Source organism: Muscardinus avellanarius (assembly GCF_963383645.1).
Source record: "Muscardinus avellanarius genome assembly, chromosome: 4".
NCBI classification, from domain to species: Eukaryota; Metazoa; Chordata; class Mammalia; order Rodentia; family Gliridae; genus Muscardinus; species Muscardinus avellanarius.
Genome location: NC_137789.1, coordinates 54,539,553 through 54,553,615, shown reverse-complemented (window position 1 = coordinate 54,553,615; position 14,063 = coordinate 54,539,553).

Sequence of the window (14,063 nt, the reverse complement as noted above, 5' to 3'; positions counted from 1 at the left end):
TTTGGTATGTTTTAAAAGTATCAATAGCTTCTTGCTTCTTAGTAAATGTTTCTTGTGAGTAGTAATGACCCACAGCCACATTTAAGTTGTTTAGTGTAATAGTTGGCTCTGTGGAGCATTTGACTTGTAGTTTCTTCCCCTGGTTCTTCAAGGTAGCTACCATTTTACTAGTCATCCCAAACTACCCCACTGGGTGAGCAGAGAAATAAAAGAATATGAAATATCCATCCAATAATTGGCTCCTTTTGACAGCAAAGGGACAATTTGATAAATCCTGAATAGAGTTGATAAAAGGAGGTTAGAAAATCATCTAAAATCGACAAAAACATTTTCTATATTGAAATAAATCACAACACATAACCAAGGTTTAATTATATTAAACTATAATTTGGTCTCTGATGTAGAGAAGGGTTTTGCTTATCACAGCTTATCCTTGGCATAGATTTTTTAAAATTCTGATCATCCCCAAATATTTACATTATGCTTTGTTAGGTATTCAAATGTTATTCTCACATGATTTTCATTTTAATTTATTAATAATGAAACCAAAAATAATATGTTCTCTCAGGGCTGATGCTCATCTTTTGTTTTCATTGAAAAGAGCCAACAGCATGTTTTGTTTTACTCTTTTTTTCATCTGCAATAAGTGAAAACTTTCCCCAAGGATTATTTTTTTTTATTCAAACTGGCATGATTTATGTAATTTTTAAAAAATAATACTAAGCATGTTTTCTTGCAACTTCACTCTCACTTTGCCTCATAATACCTATAATAAACCACCACTAAAGATGGCTTCCAATAATACAGGTATTTGTCTCCAGCTGCTGTAACCTCCTGAGTTATTTCAGCAAATTATGCATATTCAGTTATTTTAATTTCTCTTCTTAACTCACTCCCTCCAGCCACTTCACTTGTATTTATTGTTCCTGTCTGATTTCTGTCCTGATTTTTGTTTTATTTCCTTTCACAGCCAAGAAATTGATGAAATATTTTCTGCTATCTCCCTGGAGCTGTACAGAAGATTCTATGACCTTCCAAATCTTTCCTAAAGTGCTGGCTCCCCACCATTTCCTTTCAGGGTCTATGATAATGTACTATCAAAAATTCAAAAGAATCCCATTCTAGATTAAAAAAAAAAAAACCTGAGGAGGACAAAAGGTAATTCATTCCACAACAGTCACTGAGAACTCTGCTTTCCCCCAAAGGATTGCAAATGTGAAGACTGATCTGTTCTACTGGGAAATATCCTTGAAAGAAAACTTCTCTGGGATTTACAAAATGATTTCAATGCTTTTGACTGAAATTGCTAAAATCGTTGAATTTATTCTTAGAATGAAAATTCATCTCTAGGCCTTTCTTTAACCTTACCTAATAAACTTAAAGCTTTAGATAATGTTTAAAAATATAGTTCATATAATAAAATTTTGGCTTTAATATAATTTTTTATTTTATTCATTTTCCATGTGTGTGAATGTGTGTGTGTATGTGTGTGTGTGTGTGTGTGTGTGTGTGTGTGTGTGTGTGTGTGTTGCTGAGGATGAAACCCAGGAGCATTCTATCTGTGAGTAACAACACTTTTCCTATTTTATACTTATTTATTTATTTTGATTTTTTATTGGTGCATTATAATCATACATCTTGCTGAAGTTGAGAGTGACAGATGTATACTGCACACAGTACTCCTTAAGCCCTCTATCAGTCCTCCCTCTATTCTCCAGCCCTCCTCTTCTTCCCTTGCTCAGCACAGTGATTGGCTTTGATAAGTTTGAGTATGTACATCATGACCAGTGAGATGCTTCCCTCTCCCCTTCCCACTTCCTTCTTCCTCAGATAGGTTGCTTCTTCACTCAACTAAAGTTTCTCCGCCTTTACCTGAAGTCCTTCTTATGTTCTAATTTTCCTCTAGCTTCTGCATATGAGGGAGAACATCTGGAGTTTCACTTTTTTGTGACTGATTAATCTCATTTACCACAATTTCCTCCATCTCTATACATTTCCTTGCAGATGACATAATTTTTTCTTCTTTATGGCTGAGTATAATTCTACTGTGTATGTATTGTGTGTATATAGTGTGCATATTCTATTGTGTATATTGTGTATAGTTTTGTAATCCACTCATCTGTTGATGGACATCTTATCTGGTTCCATAGTTTGGCAATTATGAATTGTATAGCTATAAACATAAATATGCATGCGTTAGTCTGGTAGTTTGGTTTTCATTATTTTGGGTGATGATATAGCTGAGTCATATGGTAGGTTCTTTCCCATTCTGCTGAGGTTCCTCCATACTGTTTTCCAAAGTGGTTGCACTAATTTGCGGTCCCACCAACAGTGTATCAGAATTTCTACTTCTCCACAACTTTGCAGCATTTGTTGACTTTTGTGTTTTTAATGATTGCCATTATAATTGGAGTTAGGTGAAATCTCAGAATAGTTTTTATTTGCATCTATTTGTTGCTAATGATGTTGAACATTTTTTCATGCATTTATTAGCCATTTGTATTTCTTCTTTTGTGAAGAGTATTCAGTTCACTTGCTCATTTTTTTAATTGAGCTTTTTTATGGGGAGATGATGGGTTTCTTGAGTCCTCTGTGTATTCTAGATATTAGTCATCAATCAGTGGAGTAGGTGGCACAAACCTTCTCCTAGTCCATTGGCTCTCTATTGAGGTTCTTGATAGTCTCCTTGGCTGCAGAGAAGCAGTACATGCTATTGTTCCTATGTCTCCAACTCTTGAAGGATTTGCTCCTTCTTTTTCCTTTTTCAGCCTGGCTGTTTAAAAGCAGCCTTGTAAATATAATTGAATTTCTCTGTCTCTAGTTCTCACCTCTCATGAAGGTATGCTGTGTTATGGGATGCTGCTCAATTCAGAGCTCCCGGAAACAAGTTAGAGACAGGCTCACCTAAAGTCCTTACTTTATTGCCATCTTCCTCTTCATCTTTTTTATTCTTGCATTCCTCACTTTAAAATTTCCTGGTATCAATGAAGCCAGACATAAGTACAACAGCTTTTATCTATATCCCAATCCCTACCTCCGACCCCCACTCCAGGAACATATAGGCACAACCTTTAATGACAATCTGGAAGATAAAATACCTTGAGTAAGAGTCTTGATAAGAGATTTATTTAAACTCCAAAGGGAAATGTAAATACATGTTGTTTAAAAATCAGTAAATTTGGGGGTGAACATACAATGAATTAGACAATATAGATGACAGAAGCTACAAAAAGAAGTTATAAATTGTTTAAAATGTAAACGTGAATGTTCAGAGGTCGAGTCTGAAAATAACATTTTTCATTGTCTTCTTTCATTTTCTTTTATTCTGGAAAACAATAAAAAACAATTGCTAAAGTATATTTGGCCTTTTGACTTTAGAGTTAGTCTCTTTCATTTAAGCTCTGAAATGTAAAATCCAGTCTATTCAAAATAACATTAACAGCACTAGTTTCTGAATGTTTATTCTGGTAAGAGTCCCTAGGTAGCATTTTAATCTTGGTCTTTACTGTGAAAATATGATAAACATCATTCATATGGAAAAAAACCTTACAATTCCAAAATAGAATAAATATGATATCAAAATTGCTAGAGGACTGATAATAAAAAAGAAATCATTAATTGTATGTGATGTGGGAGGTAGCTAAATGACCCATGCTAACAAGGATATTTCTAAAACAATATATAATGGATTTTTCAGAATTTTCTCTTGCAAACCCCTCATTAGTGCAGAAGTTTAGAACTATTCAGTGTTTTAATAGAGAAAACAACTCCTCTGACTACCCTGTGATTTTCTCCCTCACAAAACATAAAGAATGCTCAAATTAACTGTTATTAATGCTCATGTGACTGTATCTTAATTTAATTTATAAATATATTCTTTATGAAATTGTGAATATTGATTTTTTAACTATATGAGATGTTGAGATTTTCTGCTTATTTCTGACTATGACTTCTAGGTATTTTCTCTTGCAGCTATATAGATAAAGATCTAGTTTTCAGCATCAGTACCCTTCTGTGGTACACCTGAAGGCCCATTTCTTTTCCCTACATGTATTACTGGGGATTGAACAACTCAGGGGCATTCTATTTCTAAACTACAACTCAAGCTGTTTTGGTTTTTATTTTAAAACAGGGTCTTTCCTAATTTTATCCCCAGAAAAGCTTTGTAACAAAGATTGGTTAGTAATATCCCTTCAAATTTTAGATTCCTAATTTGGTAGATCAAAACAGCATCAGAAATCTCTTGGTTATTCTATTCTTGACTTCGAGACAAAGGTGGGCTGGAAAAAAGTTAAAATGAGTTTGATGAGGCCACACTGGCTAGAAAGACTCAGGTCTGCTTTGTTTGTGAAATCACAATTATGCAGATTAACCTAACTTGTGATTTCTTTCCACATGATAGGAAATATTAAATTAAAACACTGTAAAGAGTAGAAGCTTATAATCATCACATTTGTTTTTTCTAATATAAGTAAATATCATTTTCGTTTAAACCATATTGCCTCAAGGCCAAAGTTTTACTTTCATCTTACTATTTCTATTCCATGCATCATTAAATTATTTTTCTTACATTTTTAGAAAGAAAAACTAATTGACATAAAGACTTCCTTTGATAGTACTTCTTTTCATATTTCTTGAAATATTGTTTTAATAAGATCTATGACATTTATCAAAATTATATTCACTTTATGCTTAAAAGCATATTAGCAGTGAATCATAACATTATATTTTAGACAGATCTATTTATACAAAGTTCTATTGCTAAAAGTTAAAATAAACTTAAATCATATATTTATGTGCATGCCCATACCATGGCTATTAAAATACACAAAATATCATTAAACTAATTTTATGTTGCATTTATGTAGGAGTTTTTAAACTTAAATTGTATTATAGGTATATAAAATTGGATGATAATGGTTAAAATAGAACTATTTAGTAGTTCACAATAAATTCTTGGAAACATAAAGAGCTTAATAGGGGCTATGCTGACAAGTTAGACAAAATTGGGAGCTGAGATTTTTACATACAATGTAATATACAACATATTACAAAAGAAGAAAAGGAAAGTCGCATTAAAATACAAAAGAGTTCAAGGTAAATATGAAAAGTATTCCTTTCAGAGAAATGTGTTAGGAATGAAAGTACATACAAAATAAGCATCGGGGAGCCGTGTTCTGGCAGGGTCACCGAGGCCCCCATCCAAAAGAGATGGCTTCTTTGCCAGTGACTCAATCACACTTGGTTCTCTGGCAAATCTAGCGCTCTCATATCCAGATGCCAATGAATATCTGGATCATAAGGCTTGTCTGTCCTGCTTCAGCAAACTTCTATGTAGAATTTGGCTTCTAATGCAGACCTGCTTAAAGCAAAAGATTGTGCTGACCATGGCCCTGTGAATATGCTCATCTACATGATAGCTTTATTTTCCTTGTTTTGAAACTGGTAAATTGGCATTCTGGTTTCACCGTTTTTGTGATGTGTAATGTGAGCTCAAATTCTGATACATGGTAAAGGCTTAAGAACCGCTCATTGGCCAAATGAAAGAACAAATAACAGGTAGATCCACATGCATGTGCTTGCTGACAGTCTAGATACCATGAACTTTTCCATGTGATAGGCAAAGTGTACAAGTGTATTTTTAATGGTATCTAATGATAGGTTAGTCCTGTGGACAATTTGTGCTCCATATTTCCCTGGAGGCATACACACTGTAGGCAGTGGCTTACCTTTAAACTTTAACAGGTCATATCACTAATATTTGAGAGCAACATGAAGACTTTTTATTTTCCCATGAATAAAATGAGCACAATTATTCTCCCAAAAATAAGATGGTGGATCAAAACCATAGATGTAAGTATATTTTCTTCCAAAACCTAGTGTTCAACATATTTTTAGAGATAAACTTCTGAAGTAAAACAGTAAAAGAGCACAATAGAATAGTCAAGGAGATAATAAAACTTTTTTTTAGGCTTTGAGGGCAGAAGACAGAATGGGAACTTATTTAGCAAAAGACAGAAAGGATATAATATATAAAATTGGTAACATAGGGTAAACAAATAATAAACTTACTCTGAACAAATTTTAATAGGCCTAGAAATGGGTAGCATCATGATTTCTAAACACAAGAAGACTGCAATCTATTATAAAAGCCCGTGATTGACTAAATATCTAAGAAACTGTTCTGTTTCCCCATAATTCCTCATTCATACCATGATTGATGGTATCTACCCACTCTGGAGAAAGATAAAAGTTCAATGATCTGAAGAAGGTAAATCAGGGAATCTGTGGACTGGGAGATGCCAAGCATGGTTGATGTCGATGGCCAAGAGACTATACTGAAACCAAAAGGTGCTATAGTCTTATAAGCCGGGTGTTGAGATTTAGCACTCTTTTCACATTTAGTCCTTAAAACTTTGCAGTCAAACTTATACATTATTAGAAGAAGATCTGCAGGGGAGCAGCTCTTCTCTGGAACACCCGATCAGTCCAATTGATAATAACAAGCACAGTGACAGCCTGTGCTGCCCAACAAAACACACCGCTTATCAGCCAGCTTGCAATTCATTCATTCAAGTAGCACCAAACCCATCTACATATAGTAATTCTTGTGAGCTTAAGTGAAGTTTATCAAAATAAGTTTACATCTGGCAGGCATGGTGGTACACACCTGTAATCTCAGTACTTGGAAATCTCAAACAGGAGAATCATAGGCTTGAGGCCCTTCTCAGCAATTTATCAAGAACCTCAACAACTTAGATTCTGTTCCAAATATAATATAAAAGGTCAGGCCTAGAAGTGTGGCTTGGAGGCAGAATGCTCCTGGGTTCAATCCTAAGTACCAAAAAAAAAAAGATGTTTGTATAAAATAAAAGTATCTGCTGCTAGGTGTGATGGCAAATGCTTGTAATTCCAGTACTTAAGAGGCAGAGACAGAAGGATCGAAGTTCATGGCCAGCCTCAGCTACTTAGGTTCTCTACAACTTAGTGAAACCCTGTTTCAAAATAAAGAATAAAAAAGTAGGGCTGCGGATGTAGCTCAGAGGTAGAATGCACTCGGTTAAATCCCCAGCACCACAAAACAAACAAATAAACAAACAAACAAACAAACACATAAACATATCCTTTATAAACAACTCGATGACCTTAGACAATTGTAAACTATGGCAAGCCACCACAAATATTACAATGTAGAATATTTTCTATTCCCTCAAAAATTGTCTTCAGATAATCATGTCCTGACACTTTAAATTCTTGACCATTATTCATCTTCTTTTGACCAGATGGCTTCTCTTGCTGTGTATAGTCACCTAAGTGGAATTGTAGTTCATGTACTTTTTAGTTAGTGTAACAATTTTGGCATTCATCTATTGTATATATTAGCAGCTTGTTTTTAATTGCTAAGTATTATTACATTGTATAGATACACTGGAGCTTTGTTTTGCATTCACTAATCAAAAGAATTTGTCTTGTCTGCAGTTTTGTGGATATTACAAATAATTTAATAATCTCTTAGGAATGTTTCTATATGTCTTAGGGTATTGATGTATTTCCTTTTCTCTTGAGTAAGTAACTAGTCATAGGACTATTCTCTCATATTCTATATGTCTACTTAACTTTACAAGAATCTGTTAATTTAATTTTCCAAAGTAGCTGAACTTCTCTCTTATTTTTTGAATATGCATTTCCAGATCATAGTCTTATTTCTTTTGGAAACTGGTAAACTGGCCTTCCTGTTTACATTTTTTTGTGATGTGTAATTTGAGCCCTTACTGAAATATATGGTAAAAGCTAAAAACTACCCATTACCTAATTAATAAATAACAGGCAAAAGAGTTCACTTTATAATCTTAACAATGTATAGGAGGTTGAGGCCTTTACTTCCTTACCCACAATTGAGATTGATAGTCTTTTAATATTATTTATTCAATTTATATGTAAAGAATCATCTCATTGTGGCTCAAATTATATTAAATTGATCATTTTTATTGGATCAATGCTAATAGAATATCTTTTTTTCTTTGTAATCCAGTATAAATCTTAATTTGTTAAAAAAACCTGCTGGTTTGGTTTTGGTTTTCAGCTCCTTGGTCATGTTGAAGAGATTTTTTTGTAAATTCAAGTTTTTTATTAAACTAGGGCTATCTGGCTTATATGTTCTTGAATAATCTTTGGGAGTTTGTGTCTTCCAAGGAATAATGTTTGTATCATAGTTGTCAAATTGATTGGCACGGAGTTGTCTCCAATATTCCCCCATAATGTCTGTTGAATCCCTAATGACATTCTCTAATTTTTTGGTGACTTGTCTATTCTTTTTTCTTGATCTATTTCACTAGAGATTTCTTTCACAATATAATTTCTCTTTTCAACTATGAACTCTGTAGATGTGTATTGTTTAGTTTCTAAAAATTTTAGATTTTCCTTGGTATTTTCTGTAAAATTATTGCCTACCCCTAAAATGTATAGTTTAATGTCCTTAATAGAATTTTATAGTATTCTTTTTCTTTTACTTTTTTCTCTCTCTTTTTTTTTTTTTTTTGTTCTGTGTGTTGTGGGGGATTGAACCCATAGGCATTCTACCTTTGAGCTACACATTCAGCCCTATTTTATTTTTTATTTTTAAAACAGGATCTTGGTAATTTGCTGAGAGCCTCAATAAATTGCTTAGGTTGGCCAGGAACCTGTAATCCTCCTGTCTCAGCCTCCCAAGTACTGGGATTATAAGCATGCACTACCACACCCAGCTTAAAATTGTGTACTTCTGCTTAAAAAAAAAAAAAAAAAAAAAACACTTGGAATGATTTCGACACTTTGAATATGTTACAGTTTATTCCATGGCCCAGCATATGTCCCATTTCATGAGTGTTATTAGTATACTAGAAAACTATGCTTATTTTTTTTTAATTTAACATTGTTGCTGGATGTGGTGACATATACCAGTAATTCTAGTACTTGGGAGACTGAGACAAGAGTAACTCAGGTTTGAGAACAGTCTCAGCAAGAAGTGAGAGTCATCAATCTATCGAGACCCTGTTTCAAAATAAAAATAAAGAGTAGGGCTGGGGATATAGCTCAGAGGTAGAATGCCCTGGGTTCAATCCTCAGTACCATAAATAAATAGATAAATAAGAAAGTAAATTAAATTAATTAATTAATTTAACTTTGCAAATTTTAATTAGAAAAATATGACTGTGCTTTTCAATATACTCTAATGTATTCTATTCTTATTTATATCATTCAACAGCTATTGAATATTCTATTTGTTGAGTTTACTTTTTCTTTTACTTTACTTTTTTCTGTATGTTTCCATTTGGGTGATTTCCATTGACATTTCTTCCAATTCATAGATTCTTTTTTCAACTCTTTCAACTCTCATGATGATTCCATCCCATATATTTTTCATATTTGACACAATTTGTTTTTGTTTCTAGCATTTTTATTGCACTCTATTAAAATTTTCATCTCTGTGCTCACACTCCCCATTTGTCCATGCAAGTGTTTTACCTTGTGTCGATTTACATTATGTAATTTAACATAGCAATGATAATTATATTAAAACCTAAGTCTTACATTTTCAACCTCTTTGTCTCTAGGCTTAGTTTTTGGTTGTCTGATTTGTTTTATTTTAGTTTAGTTTTCTCCTCTTAATATTAAGTTACACTTTGTGCTTTGCTTTTATTTATGCCTCATAATTTTTATTGAAAGACATTGTAATTTAAAAATAGATGCTTAGAAAAATGATATTTATAAACAGAAATATACACAGTTACTCTTTTTTTTTTTTTGCCATTATAGGGAAAGCGTCAAGGTTGAGTCAGTCTGAAGTTGAGCTGAGTTTGTGTTTCGTTATTATTGTTATTTTCAGTGCTTTTAAATTTCTTAATTTGTAGGTTGCAATTTTTTGTGCAGAATATAAGATCTGCAGTCCTAAGAGGTATTGTTTAGTATTCCCATTTCATTACCAAACGGTCCTATATCTCCATAACTTTACCATAAATGGAATGTTTCTCTTTTTTTACCTGTTCCCAGCAAAGGCTGCCTTGTTTTCTTGTTCATTACAAAGATAATGGCACAATCTTAAATTTCAATTTTCTTCCTTCCATAGGAAGTCCTGCCCACTTGAATCTCAAAAGTAGAATTTTCTCAGAATTCTTATTCTTCCCAGAATGGTGTCAGAATTCTTCTTCATATTAGTACAGAACCTTGAATCTGAGCAGATTTTTCTCTTCCACCCTTTTCTTCCTATGCAATATAGAATGCCTTTCCATACTGCCTATAGATCAGTATCTAGTTGAAAAAGTTTATATGCAAATAAGTTTCCTGTCCCTCCCCTTAAATGTCCATCAAGTCATATTTGGATAAATGTATCTAAAAGCACACACTTTATTGTTTTTACTTATGATAAATTAAGTAATGATCTCAGGGTGGTATGTTTAAAATAACATGAGATAAATTTCTGGTGCCTGGGCTCTCACATCATTTAAATTATCCTCAATTTTTAAAATGGTGTGCTCATTAAAGTACTTGTTCCCTCAAAAAGCTTATGGAGTGTAATTTTTATAAACAATTAGTGCAATGAAGAGGAACAAAATCAGCCAACAATGCAATGTTTTCAAACACCAGCCTAATGAAAAAATCTCAAATAATTTCATTGACAAAAATTCTGGAGGAATTAGAGCTTGCCTCATAAACTGAAGTTAAATTTATAGTGCCAATGAATAAATGAAATTCCCAGTTGATAAGCAATTATCATAAGGGGGAAAGCCACCACAATAGGTGCCAGTTGGCAAGAGGCAGCCTAGTTGGCAGTCTCTGGCAGTGCCAGAGCCTGAATCAACATCCTCCCTGAACAGTACTCTTACCCATAGAGGTGTTCTGTATACAACACAGTTGACATATTTTTTGTATAAGAGTACTGGGAAGCTTTTGTGCTATGCCTATTCTGTATCTATTTTGCAAGCACAATGAAAAATAAAGTTGATCTTGATTAAAATATGTTTTCTGTCTAGAAACACTGGGGTTATCTATCTACTTTTACAAATTTAATCGACATTCACAATATAGTTTATGCACAATGTATCTTAATACCAAAATAGGTGTGTTTTTTGTTTTTGTTTTTGTTTTTGTTTTTGGTGGTACTGGGGTTCCTGGAAGCCCTTCTGTCTCCGGGCTAAATTCCCAGACATATTTTTATATTTTTATTTGGAAACAGGGTCTCTTAAACCAGCTCCGCTGGCTTTGAACCTGCGCGATCCTCCTGTCTCCGCCTCCCAAGCGGGGTATTACAATCGTGCACCAGGACGCCCGGCATAGGTTTGTTTTTTTGTTGTTTTTTTTTTTTTTTTTTAAAAAAACCACCAACAACAATTCTTCAATGACCTGGAAGTCCTGGCTGAATCCACATCGAAATTTAAGAAGTAAATGTTTATTGTTTTCAGTTAACGTTTGAGTCACCCCGAAACACAGAAATGTCTCCAGAAGAAGAACGAATTAAAGGAACCCCATCATTGGACAGACCCCAAGCATAGAGCAGATGAGTGGCACTTTTGTAATATTGCAGGGGAATTTCTAGAACAGGAAAAAATCAAGGAAGAGGCAAAGCATTTATCACATGGAAGGTAAATCCAGTCCAAACTGACTTGCTGAATGCAAAAGAGATACTTTGTGGTGAGTTGACATGTTTGATATAAAGTCTTGACAGGAAAAACATTTTATTCTTCCAGCATAAGCTTGTCATTTCCAGATTGTTCCTTGACCAGAGGCGGTGACCACCATGCACGCTGCATCTGGGTCAGTGCTTCATCTATGTCTGATCCTCAAGTCTGCTCTTCGTATCTGGAGATGAATGGATTCATTAATGCCAGGCAAATTGCTCATAGAATGAACTTGAAACTTGGTGTCATTATTTATGATTGCTTCTTGAATATGATAAATGTATGCAAAATATTTGTAATATCAGTTATAAATTTTAGACCAATTTTTATTTAGTATGATTTTAACTTACATAAATGTTCTATACATACCTTATAAAAATATACATACTTTCTGATTAAATAGATTAAAATATGCCTAATATATATTTAAATATAAAATAAATGCTGGGCATGGTGGTGCATGCTTATAATCTCAGTACTTGGGAGGCTGAGACAGGAGGATTGCAGGTTCACAGCCAGCTTCGGCTACTTAGTGAGGTCTTCCACAACTTAGTAATACCCAGTTTCAAAATGAATAAAAAAAATAAGGCTGTGGGTGTGGCTTGGAGATAGAATGCCCCTGGGTTCAATCCTCAATACTGTAAAAAACAGATAATATATAATAGATAGATGATAGATAAATGATAAATAGGTATATAGATAATGAAAAATACTTTTCTTTAAAATTAAGGCATGATGTTGCTTTTTTTCTATGCATATGCAGTCATCTATTCTATATAACATCTACTCTATCCTTATATATCTTGTATACAACAAATATGGATAGTTCTTACCATGCTGTTTATAACTTTTTCATACTTCATAGGAATGTACACCCATATTTTATTTTATATTAGCTTATTATTACAGTAAATTGTACATGATAGTGAGATTTGTAGTGATATATTCAATAAACGATGCAGAGAAAACAGGTCAACTTTTTGTAGAAAAATGGAACTAAATTCTTATCTATTACCCTGCAGAGGAATCAACTCAAAATGAAGCCAGGGAGGAATGGTGGGAGAGGAAGAAGAAGGAGGTTTATTAATGGAAGTACTACCATTGACTATGTGTATACATGTGGATATAACACTGTCAATCTGGATACTCGGTATTGGGAGGGAGAAAAATGGGGGGGGGCACCAAGTTCTGTGTGAATGTATACCATTGTCAACATGATCTATATTATAATGCTCCAATAAAAATAAAGTTATTCAGGTAATATATGAATATTGTTCTTAACTTTATAAATACATATAAATATGTATTGCATATTATATATCATGTAATATATATCTAATATCATATATATGTATATCATCCGAATGTGAATGTTTGAAGAGCATGGACCAGGTGCATTTCTATGTTTAAACTGACGTGATCCCAGGCATGAAGTACCCAAACTTTAAAAGATGTCAATTGTTCATTTTTATATCACTGACAATGTCTGAGAAAACAATGTTGATCATAAAAAATTTACTGAATTATTGCTAAGAAAGAGAAATCAGACTTAGTTCTCCCACACAGATTAGGAGGAGTTATTTTAATAATTTGAAAGCTAAAGCAAAGCCAAATTTGACTCAGTATTTTCAAAAGCAAGCCAAGTAAGATGTAACCTTAGCTATTTAGCACTTGAAAGAATAAGTTACGTTATGAAGCTGCAGATTTTACAAATATACAAAAATGCTTATAAATAGACATTACAAGTACTTTGTCTTATAAAACATACTATTACATTTCTTTCTTAATAGCATACATTGGTACAGAGAGTTTATCTTAAATTGACGCAATTTAGTGAAATGTTTTGAACAGCTATCATATGTGGGATGTTAGGTGTTTGGAGACATTACGAGGATGAGTAAGCTGTAGCTGTCATAGTCATTTCACTAGGAGAAAGAAAGAAAGGTCACAAAATGAAGATAAGTGGTGAAATGCAATAAAGAGGTAAAAATGACTTGATGTGTTCCAAAAAGGAATTAGTTTAGTAGGGAATATGAGAATAAGTTTAAGGAGAGAAGTATTATTTTTGATCATTCTGAAGAATGCATTTTTTTATTTTAATAAAAAAATTAGACTGAAGAATGCATTTGATTTTAAGAACAAATAAGAGTAGAGGTTGGGTTGACAGATAAAATTCAGACCTTCCAGAAGAAAGTGTATTTCAGAGAAACAACAAATACTACTTTCACACAAATGTATCTAATGTAATAAATGGAACATATATTTTACATTATTTCTCTTAAATTTAAATTTCACAGGTATTTTGTATTTTTAGTCTCTAAATGTGTCATCTATAGAATGAAAGTTTTCCAGATAAGGTAAGTAGCATTATGAAAATGCAGGCAGTTGGCAAAGAGAATGAATTGTTCT